The 10,068-nt window shown below is 41.0% G+C and overlaps 1 long non-coding RNA gene and 1 other non-coding gene across 3 annotated transcripts; both read right to left on the bottom strand.

Annotated features, from left to right (window-relative positions):
- Positions 1-896: 896 nt before the first annotated feature.
- LOC135443291 (uncharacterized) lies at positions 897-5,383 on the bottom strand. Of its 2 annotated transcripts, none has more exons than XR_010438948.1 (4): positions 5,324-5,383; positions 2,698-2,801; positions 2,179-2,275; positions 897-1,857 (listed from the first exon to the last, which is right to left on the bottom strand). It is a non-coding gene; the product is annotated as an uncharacterized LOC135443291 (long non-coding RNA). The 2 variants fall into 2 exon arrangements; XR_010438949.1 differs by having other exon boundaries at positions 5,267-5,361.
- On the bottom strand, positions 3,800-3,872 carry TRNAA-AGC (transfer RNA alanine (anticodon AGC)). The gene has a single exon. It is a non-coding gene; the product is annotated as a tRNA-Ala (tRNA).
- Positions 5,384-10,068: the final 4,685 nt, after the last annotated feature.

The following is a 10,068-nucleotide window of genomic DNA, read 5'->3' as shown; positions in this document are numbered from 1 at the left end:
TGCCAGAAGAACCACACCAAAGAGGTGCTCATTAGAAGGAGCTCTCAGAATGATCTGACGGTTTCAAAGGCTGAAATACTTGACATTCAGTAGCATGAAACGTGTGGAAAATTAATCCCACAAATGTCTAGCCACGATGCCAAATGTTTCTTCACCTGCAGAAATCAGTTACAAAACTCAAGTTCCGGGCCCTTCCCCAAGAGCCAATACTGAAGGCAGCTGCTGCGGTAGCACCTTGCACATCCTGCCTGGGAACCACAACCTGCACCGTGCTGGGGACCCACTGGAGGCGGGAGAAGGCAGCTCCCCTTGCAGAGTGCAGCAGGCTCAGGAACAATCCAAAAGGGCCATGCTGGCATTCATGTGGACATGAGGGGAATGCACACCAAAGCAACCTGCAGGTGAACACACCTGAAAGGAGACACATCCCAAAACGTGTGCCAGGGTAACTGCAGTGGGGGATTCCCAGGAGGACCTGCAGCCCGATCACAGGCTGCTGCTAGCAGCAGTCTCTAACAAAAAAGCCTGTCACACACACCTCGCTAACCAGTGACAACACCCACATGCTGTCCTTGACATCCTGTTTTAAAAATAATGCTCAGTTTTTTGCTTTACAGCTTATAAAGAGAGAGTAAAACACATTCACAGACTTCTTGTAGAGATCAGAAAGAGCAATGATGCAAGATGTTTTTCTTCCAGCTAGCCTGAGACTTCTTCCTCAGCGAAGACTCAAATCACAGACTATGTTGAGTTGGAAGGCACCCACAAGGACCACAGAGTCCAACTCCTGGCCCTGCACAGCACCATCCCCTCCCTCACACATAAAATGTTCTGCCTCCCCACATTTATTCTTTGTCCATTTTAGCCCAATACTGGGTTTGCTCTCTCTGCATACATAAAAATGGTACATCTACTATAGTTATTAGTCCTTCCATTGATTTATATTTTCTTTTATCAAGTTACTAGTTTTGGCCAGATTTTTGTAACAACAGAAATAAGCTGGAGTTTCAATATTTACACCAAAAGAATTAGAAGTAAGCTTTTCCAGTACAGTGAAACTGTTCCTTAAGCTGTATTTCAATGATCTGTGGAGCTTTCTGTTGTCAAAAACAAGCTGGTTGTAGGGATTCTCTTGTGTAGCCTATTTCAGTATTTTCATAGAAGTAGTAACAATACTGAAAAAAAAGAATAATTTGAAAAGTTCTCCTGTACTATAACATCACTGTAGAAGATATTGTAGCCTTGAACAGGAAAAAAAAAAAAAATTGTTGTCCTTCTCCTATTTTTTGGAATCAAGAGCAGGTGTAGGAGGGCTGTTAGAGACCTTTACACAAGCCTTGCCCACTGTTGTCCATCCATGATGTAACCAGGCTGTGCTCCTACTTGCATGAAGATAAAACCTCCTCAGCTCCAAGGTCAGAAAGAAGCACAATGGCCACCCACTGCCTGTGCATTTATTTTTTTTGAGATGAATCCTTCTTTTTTGGGTGATTCTGTGCTAACAAGGAACAGCACACCTGCAAGTCTTGAGACATGACAGAAATAGAGCCATAGGCTCACCAAACCAAAGCCCACCTGTATTCCATGGGTCTCTGAAAGCAGACAGCAGACTCCACAGTCCATCTGTGTCCAGACCCATCCACTAGACATCAAGGCCTGCATTTAGCAGCAACAAATGTTCTACAATCATGTTGTGAAATAATTTTATTTAAAAGAAGAGTTTCACAGAGTTGACATTTTTGAGTGCAGATTCTACAGATGGCCTTGATGTTGCACAACATTGTCTCCAGAGTTGCCATATTATGGTCCCCAAGCTCCATCTCAGCCTGAAAGATTTTCTAAGTAATATTTGGAACACTGTATTGACAGAAGACATAGGAATAATTATTTCCTATTTACAGACTACAACAAAGACATAGCAATATCTTCCAGCAAGTTTAGTACAAGTTATTTTACAGAATGAATAACTACCTTGTGTAACTGATTTAAGCATGACATTACAGAGGACTGTAGTGTAAAGTGTGAGTGGTAAGAGTAATAAAAATAATATAAATCAAATAAAACTGAATTCCCTCATGGTTCTTTACATAGAATATCTCTATGCAATTTCTGACACAGAAAGCACAGACAGACCCAGAGTGGTCAGTCCTTTGACATGGGGCTCTGGAAACTACTTACCCATTAACAAGTAGTATACTAACACAGGTAGTAGTTCTTTTGAGAGCCAGGACCCTTGAGTCTCTCAAACCTGTAAATTTTTCACAGTATAGTTCACCTAAAAAATAAGGACATAAAACACCACATGGGGTGAGCAAAAACCTTTTACTTCTATTCATATTTACACCAAAAGAATTAGAAGAAACTTTTCCAGTGTTTACAAGCTCTAATAGACAGAAGTGCCCCAATGTAGGAAGCTGGGCACAAATGCAATAAAAGTCATTAGTCCTGAGAGCTTTCAGCTTCGTGAGTGGTTGCAGACTGCACCTGAACAGAGCCACACCAAATCCCCTCATTCCATCAGTGCACAACTTGCATTTGATCAGCCAAGAAGAGCAATTTAACTCATTTCCCTTAAAAGCACACAAAGTGTAAGGTGTTATGCAGTAAGAGAAACACAGAAAACACAGAAGCAATAATAATTACAGAGAAGCCTACTGAAGACTCTCATTCCAAGCAAACAGACATTTAAATTATTACCTGAGTCCAAAAGGGACTCGTGATAACACCACAATACTTGTCTCTCCATCAGACTTCATTTTAAGAGGCATCAAGCAGCCTTACAGTCACAATTCCTTGTTTCTCTACAGAATTTTGAAAATACAAGAGAAATAAGCAAATGCAATTTCTGTCCCATTCCATCTAGAAATTAATTCCTTTTTTGTCATGGTCACAGGAAAATCTCCCTTATTTTCTTCATAGGTGCTAATTGTAAATCTATACAGCAGAGTTTCTCCTCCTCCCTTAACATGGAGCCTAATTAATAACTTTTGTTTCCCATTTCTGTTTGCTTTAATATGCGCACTCCCAAGTTCCTAACTGCACAAATTCAATGTACGTGTAAGAAGCACATTCTGCTTGTTTCCTCATGTATCTCAAACTGGAAGTACAAGCAGTTAAATATCTGAATGAGCCACTAAGAAAATAAAATCAGAATTAAAACAAACAAACCGATCACTAAAAAAAATAACGAAAAAACCAAAAAAAACCTCATGAAGCCTTAAAATGTGCAAGCATAGATTAAAAGATAAAATTTCTATCGTACTTCAGAGATGTGAAAGTTCAGAAGCAAAAGGCACAAGCTCTGGCAGCTGCAAAAGAACTACAGAATGTTCTAGCCCACTCTTTCTAATAAACAGCCTATACAACCAAAACAGAGCAGAAACACTGAGTCTTACTCAAAGCATGAATACAAAATTTTGTTCACTACACACTAAACTATAATATCAAATGTAAAAGTTAACTAATGAATGAACTCATTAAAAATACTTAAGGACCAATCAAAAAATTCCTCATTTCCTTTTCCTAATAAATTTTACATGTAATTTTTTCATTGCATTCAGATGTCAGTAAATTTGATTATTTCACGCAAAGATTACATTTTTTTTACTGCCTCTATGCAGAAGAGCACACACCTGATTTTGAAATGGAAAATGAAAAATTTAAATCAATATGATCTTTTAAATTTATTTACAGTACTTTCAGGTTTCTGTACACCATTATACAAGAAAATTTAAGCGTAAATAGGAAAATGTTTCCGAACCCTGCCGTGTGGTTTTTACGACTTAAATACCGAAAATACTGGAGAATGCGGGCATCGATCCCGCTACCTCTCGCATGCTAAGCGAGCGCTCTACCATTTGAGCTAATTCCCCACTTGCAAAAAAAAGTCTTGAAACCAGGATATAGACATTTTGAAATCACAAAAAAACTACAACATAACTACCTTTGACTATAAATTCCTTGTTTCTTGCTGAGTCATTCTTTCCACTCAACAACTGACTGCAGCCCACAGCTGCGATCATGGGACACGTCTTTCAGCATGCACACTACCAGAATAATCTTATTCATCCTTTTATAGCACGAGTCTTTGTTATTTAGCTAATTTCATACATGAAGCTCTCCAAAAGATCAAGTTACTTAAAAGAAACCAAATGTGTGTTTCTAGGGAAAAAGAAAAAAAAAAAAAAGCCCTACTTTTATTGAACAACTGTTCCAAATTCAACAAGGAAAACGCATGTTCTTTCCAATTTTCAGGGCATGCACATGTAAAGACTGGTTCAGGAAATGTTTAATAAAGGAAAAAAATGTTATATGCTTGAATGAAACAGAGTTTTACAGTCAAAACTTACACGCATATTTATATATATACATACGTGCATATATATGCACACACACCGCCTGTCATATAAATACGTATATATGCACACACACATCTTTTGGCAGGTGCCTGGCTTCTCCGAGGTGAGAGTATCAAGTGAAAATAAAGCAGATCCGTATTCTTCTTATTTATTACCTCACCAAACGCACTTCCCTATAATTAATACATTACTTTTACTAGCTTTAAAGCACTGACTTTTTGAAAACTGAACGCACTGGTGCTCACGTGGCTTGACACGTAGTATAAGGCTTATAGCATAGGCAGTGAACACGATGGTGTACGCTCCCTTCCCCCTAAACTGCACCCACAGCCCCGGGCACCGGGTCCTTTATCACCCCCAAAAACTGCGCCCACAGCCCCTGGTCCTTGACCCCCCCAAACTGCACTCAGAGCCCCCCGGAGCTCGGCTCCCCCCAAAGAGCACCCAAACCCCCGGGGCCCGGCCCCCGTCCCGCCGGGGAGCAGCGGTGCCCCGGCCGCAGGGGCCGCTCCGCGCCCGTCCCCGGAGCTGCCGTCATGGCCGCTGCAGCTGCGCTCCCTCACGGCCTCTGGGCCGCGGCTCCTCGCGTTTGCTTCGCTGCTTCCTCGGGACAGCAGCCTCTGCTTCTGCAAAGCCTTTCCCTTGGCGTTCCAAAATCCCCTGCCACCTGCTCCCTGCTCTGCCGTCCCCTCCTTCCCCCAGCTTCCTTGCTTCTGCTTCACAGAATTACAGGATCGATTAGGTTGGAAAAGACTTCATAGATCATCGAGTTTAACTTCTGCCTAAACACCGCCACCATGTTAACCGGACTGTGCCATTAAGTGCCACATCCAGTCTTTCCTTAAATATCCCCAGGGACAGTGACTCCACCACCTCCACGGGCAACCCATTCCAATGTCTAATCACACCTTCTGTGAAGGAATTCTTTATGATGTCCAAACTAAACTTCCCCTGGCATATCTTACATCTATGTCCTCTTGTCCTCTCCCTAGATGCATGTGAGAAGAGGCTGACCCTCATCTGGCCACAACCTCCTTTGAGGTGGTTGTGAAGAATGACAAGGTCTCCCCTTAAGGAGCCTCATTTTCTCCATGACAAACACCTGCAGCTCCCTCAGCCACTCCTCAAAAGCACATGTGCTCCAAACCCTCCACCAGCTCTGCTGTGTTTCTCTGGACACACCTCAATATCCCTCTTGGTGCAGGGGGCCCAGAACAGAACATGGCACTCAAGGTGAGGCCTCACTGGTGCTGAGTACAGGGTGACAACTGCTGGTCCTGCTGGCCACACTATTTCTGATACAAAAATAATGTGAACATACCTGTAACAACTTCCACATACACATAACTTGATCAACCCAGGTTTTTTGAGCTGAACCAAACCAAAGTGGCTGAGCTCCACTTTACATCTTTCCCCTACTTATTTTAACCACAAAGGTCTCGCAGGTGTCTCTGAAACATAAAGCCATATACCAAGCAAGAGAGCTGTGTTTGGTTCTGGTTCTCTGTAGGGTGAGAAGAGTTTACAAACTCCACCTGACTTGTCATGGCAATGTTCACTTCTGCTGTGTCTCCATAAGCTCTCTCTGCTCTTGCACATACAGACGTACTATGTAGCCCATAATCTGCCATTCAGTGAATTTCTGACTGTTGCTTGAACATCTTCATTTACGGAGAAGATTGTTCCTGCACTGTGTCAGCAGTAAACCAGACAATGGCTCCTTGCTAAGCCAGGCCACATTGCTCACTCCACACATGGGAGAAGTTACTCATCCATCAAGTTTAAGCCAAGCCAAGAAGAAATTAAATCAGAGCGTGAGTGGAGGTAGGATCACCACCTGACTGGTTTCTAACCAGCCTGGCTTGTTTTTACATCATTTACTGGCTTCTGGTGATGCTGAATCATTTTATGCACCTTAGCCCTGACATGTGATGAATGGCTTGGAGATACCATATGTGCACATCCAGTTGTTCCTGGAGATGGATTCTTTGGCAGGAGGCAAGACAGACTAGGAATAGCTGAAACTAAGCCACTGTCTTTATGTGGCAGTATCCACTCTGTGCTTGACAAGCTTCAGCATTGATTTGTTACAATTTTATGACAGTTCCAACCACAAGAAAATAGGAAGGGGAAAAAAGAATAATGTATTCAGAAAAAAATATAGCTGTCAGTGTAAGAGCACTAATGGTACAAGTGAGAGTAACAATCAGGTACAAAGTAGCTCTGGATTTATGGCCAGCTGTATGTTTAAGCTATACCTGATTTTTTTGCTTGGTTGGTTGGTTGGTTTTTTAAAATACTAAAGCTAGTCCTGTCAGAGGTAAACCCAAGAGTTTTGAAGGGCAGGAGAGAGTGATTGATTGTGTATAGTTTTTCAATATTTGGAGAATGTTAAAAAAATTAAAAGCAGCATGAAAATGATGAAACATTTGTGAAGTAAGGAGAGATCTTTGCTGTTTAAATAATTCAATTTTCTATGGCAGCTGCTAGAACATGCACAGGCACTTCAGCGGTTTTCTACTGAAAACACTAGGTGGGAAACTGTGATACAAAATACAGCAGAAATAAGCCACATTTTTTTCACATGATCTTATTTATGAGGCATGAACCACCTTGGATACTCATCTGGGCCTAAAAGCACCTGCTTATTTGATCATCTCTAGGAATTTAGAGTGAGTTAGCTAACCAACACTCATTATTCCATTATTTAGCAGTGATGACAAGGAACATATTTAGAGCAGGCATTCCTGAGTAACTTCCTGGTCAAGTCTTTGGATTTAAAAAAAAAAAAAAGTCACCTTATTTTTGTCTTTATCTTCAGAAAAAAACAAAGCTTTCTTCACAGGAAGTTGTTTAGAGATGGCTGGTAACAATTCAAATGCTGTTATGATCTTAAAAGGACTAGCAAACAGCTCAAGATTCTGCATTGATCTTGTTTCAAGTTGTCGAACACCATTAACATTTTTTTCACAGCCTTTTATTTATTTGAGAAGCGTTGAAGTAGCTGTAATTTTACTAACAACATTTAGCAAAAGAAGAGCTTAAGAGCTACATAAAAATAGCTCAGCCCTTGCTGAAAGAAATCAATTAATTTCTGTTTTTTCCTTATTTTACTTTTTTCAGGAAAAATATCTAGCAACACACAAAAATAGCAAGGTTATAAATGCACAGGAGATGTGTTATTGCCAAAACTTCAGAGACTCCAAGGAACTGAGGAAGAAGTGTGTGAGCTAGAGCACCTTAGCCTACACAGTTTCACCAAGCCTGCTGGTTGGATAAACTAAAGGTGGATTTTACCATTTAATGATAAAACTGCCTTTTCTTGCTAACAGTTAACCTGATGTTTGGTGTCAAAGGTGCAGAAGCTGAGATTGTTTGCAAGACAGGAATAACTTTTACAGTTGCAAATAACAATTATGTTCTATAATTTCCTTTAAAAGAAAAAAAAAACCCCTGAAAGTGACAAAGAAAAATATACTGCATATCCAAATTACTCAGAAGTTGTATTCCTAGCTGTTAGAAACCATCAGAAATGTGGTTGGAAAATGGAAGTTCTGTCCTCCTTAAACACATATTGATGTACATTTTTCTAAATTGTTTTTGAACCTCCACCCTCAAAGCAATGCCTAGGAAAATGCATGAGCATAAGCCCTATAATGAATTTACATTATGAAAAAAAAAAATTGGTCCATTTAAAGGCATACACACTCAGCTGATATTCCTGCTACTTACAGCCATTGCGTTGGGAAAACTGGGATAAAAATCTGCTTTTTTCAGCATTCCCTTTCCCCCCTGATGATACAGAAGGCAGCTTCAGGGGGACAGAAGAGCTGGCCAACAGGCAGGTGGGTGGCTTTTCTTTAGAACACTTACCTGCCATCCCACAGCTGGTTCATGCATCAGGAGGAGGCACAGCTATGGCATTTCCCTGTTCCCACGATGGCAAAGCTCCCAGCACCGCCTGTCACCGCTCCATCTATAAAGGAATAAAAGCAGGGCAGCAGCTTCCCTGGAGGAGAGAGCTGCCATTGAGGTGGGTGGAAGGTTCTAGCACAGGGCAGGGCACGCTGAGTGCTTGGGAAGGGTGGAGCAGAGCCCTGAGAGGCCGGGAAGGTGGGAACATGTGGGCAGGGGAGCTGTGTCTGCTTTGCTGGCCCCTTGAGCGACTCCGGGCTGAGACCATCGAAAGACAAAGCAGGTGGAGGAGGTTTGTGCACAGCCTTTTACCCGGGGGCTTTCTGGATGTGGTGGTTGTTTTAGTGGGTCTCACAAAATCTAGTTTTGGAGTCGTGGGGGTGCTTGTTTGAAGGAGGAGGTGCAGTGGGCAGTGCAGCTTCTCAGCAGAGAGGGTGGTTTTGTGAGTTCTCCTGGGTTTCCTACTCCTATGCTGCTCTGCCATGACTCGGGCTCCAGCTCTCCTTTAATTGTTCCCAACACCTACAACCACACTAATCGTACATTGCATTAGTAAATTTTAATAATTGTTGTTTTCTTTATTGCTGATACTGCTCCTCCAGAGTTCGCTTAATTTGTAACATTGAGCCCAGGAGAGAAGTGGAAGACTCAAATCAGAGGGTAACTTGGGTTGAAGAATTTGTTGAAGTGGGTGCTATCCTAAACTTTTTTGTTGTCTTAATTCAGCATGGCTGTGGTGTTTTGAATACACTGTGAGCAAGTAGCTTCATCAGTGAATGCAGCTCCTCTAATGATAAGTCTGGTTTCTCTTTTCTAGCTTAAAATTATTGCATATCATGGTGGGGTATAAATTTAAGAAAGGAAAGCTGTCAGCTTTCATATGGACCTAAGTAATCAGATGTTAAACAAACACTGAACTTCAATGAGTTCTCTGTATCTTAACCCTGTAGTCTTTGAACATTGCAGCCAAAAGACGCTTTTCAGTTAATTCCTTATAACCTATAGTTCCCTGGGGCTTTTTATAAATAATTGATTGATTTATTTATTTGGATGAGGCTATTGTTCTTAAAACTACTCTGTTATTCTGGAAAAAAAAGTCTCATTTAATGAGCATGTAGTTCTGTTCCTTAGTACAAGCCACAAGATACAGAGATCTCTATCTTCTTAAGTTTTCTAAGCTATGAAAAATCTTCATTCTCACCCTTGTTAAATTTGGCACAAAAAGTGAAAGGTGGATAAAAATTGAAAACATAAATTGTTTACTATTCTGTGGAAATCCATGGCTTGGAAGAGATACTAAATGAACATGAGGAAAATCTTCTATGTGCTGTTTAGTGATAGCTGATTAGCCAGGTGGCTTAGGCATAGCTAGCCCACATTCTCTGCTACGTGGAATTGTAGGGAATGTAGAGAAAATTTAGATTTTTACAGTGGTGATTTAGAAGACAAAGGTTGCAGATCCAGTGGGATTCAGGCATAGTGAATCTCATTACTTTTGTAATAACCTTGTTTATTGATATTAGCTGTTAAGAGGGCATTGTACATGTAGCATGATGTTGAAATTTTTTTAAACACTCATTAGGTTAGTCGGGATACAAGGTCTTCCAGAAAAATTGGGAGTAAGTTGTAATGTGAGTCTAGCTATTTTCCTAGGGAAAATATGCATAATCATGTTAATGTATGACTTCCTGTTTCCCCATCTGGAAATAGAATGAAATCTTTGCTAATCTGGACTTCATATGATAACCTTGGTGGAAACCTAAAATCCATAGATCCTTTTAGAGAGAGAGGATGG

Source organism: Zonotrichia leucophrys, chromosome 2 (assembly GCF_028769735.1).
Source record: "Zonotrichia leucophrys gambelii isolate GWCS_2022_RI chromosome 2, RI_Zleu_2.0, whole genome shotgun sequence".
Taxonomy (NCBI): domain Eukaryota; kingdom Metazoa; phylum Chordata; class Aves; order Passeriformes; family Passerellidae; genus Zonotrichia; species Zonotrichia leucophrys.
The sequence above is the reverse complement of the archived record's forward strand: the minus strand, read 5'-3'. Positions and strand labels throughout refer to the sequence as shown.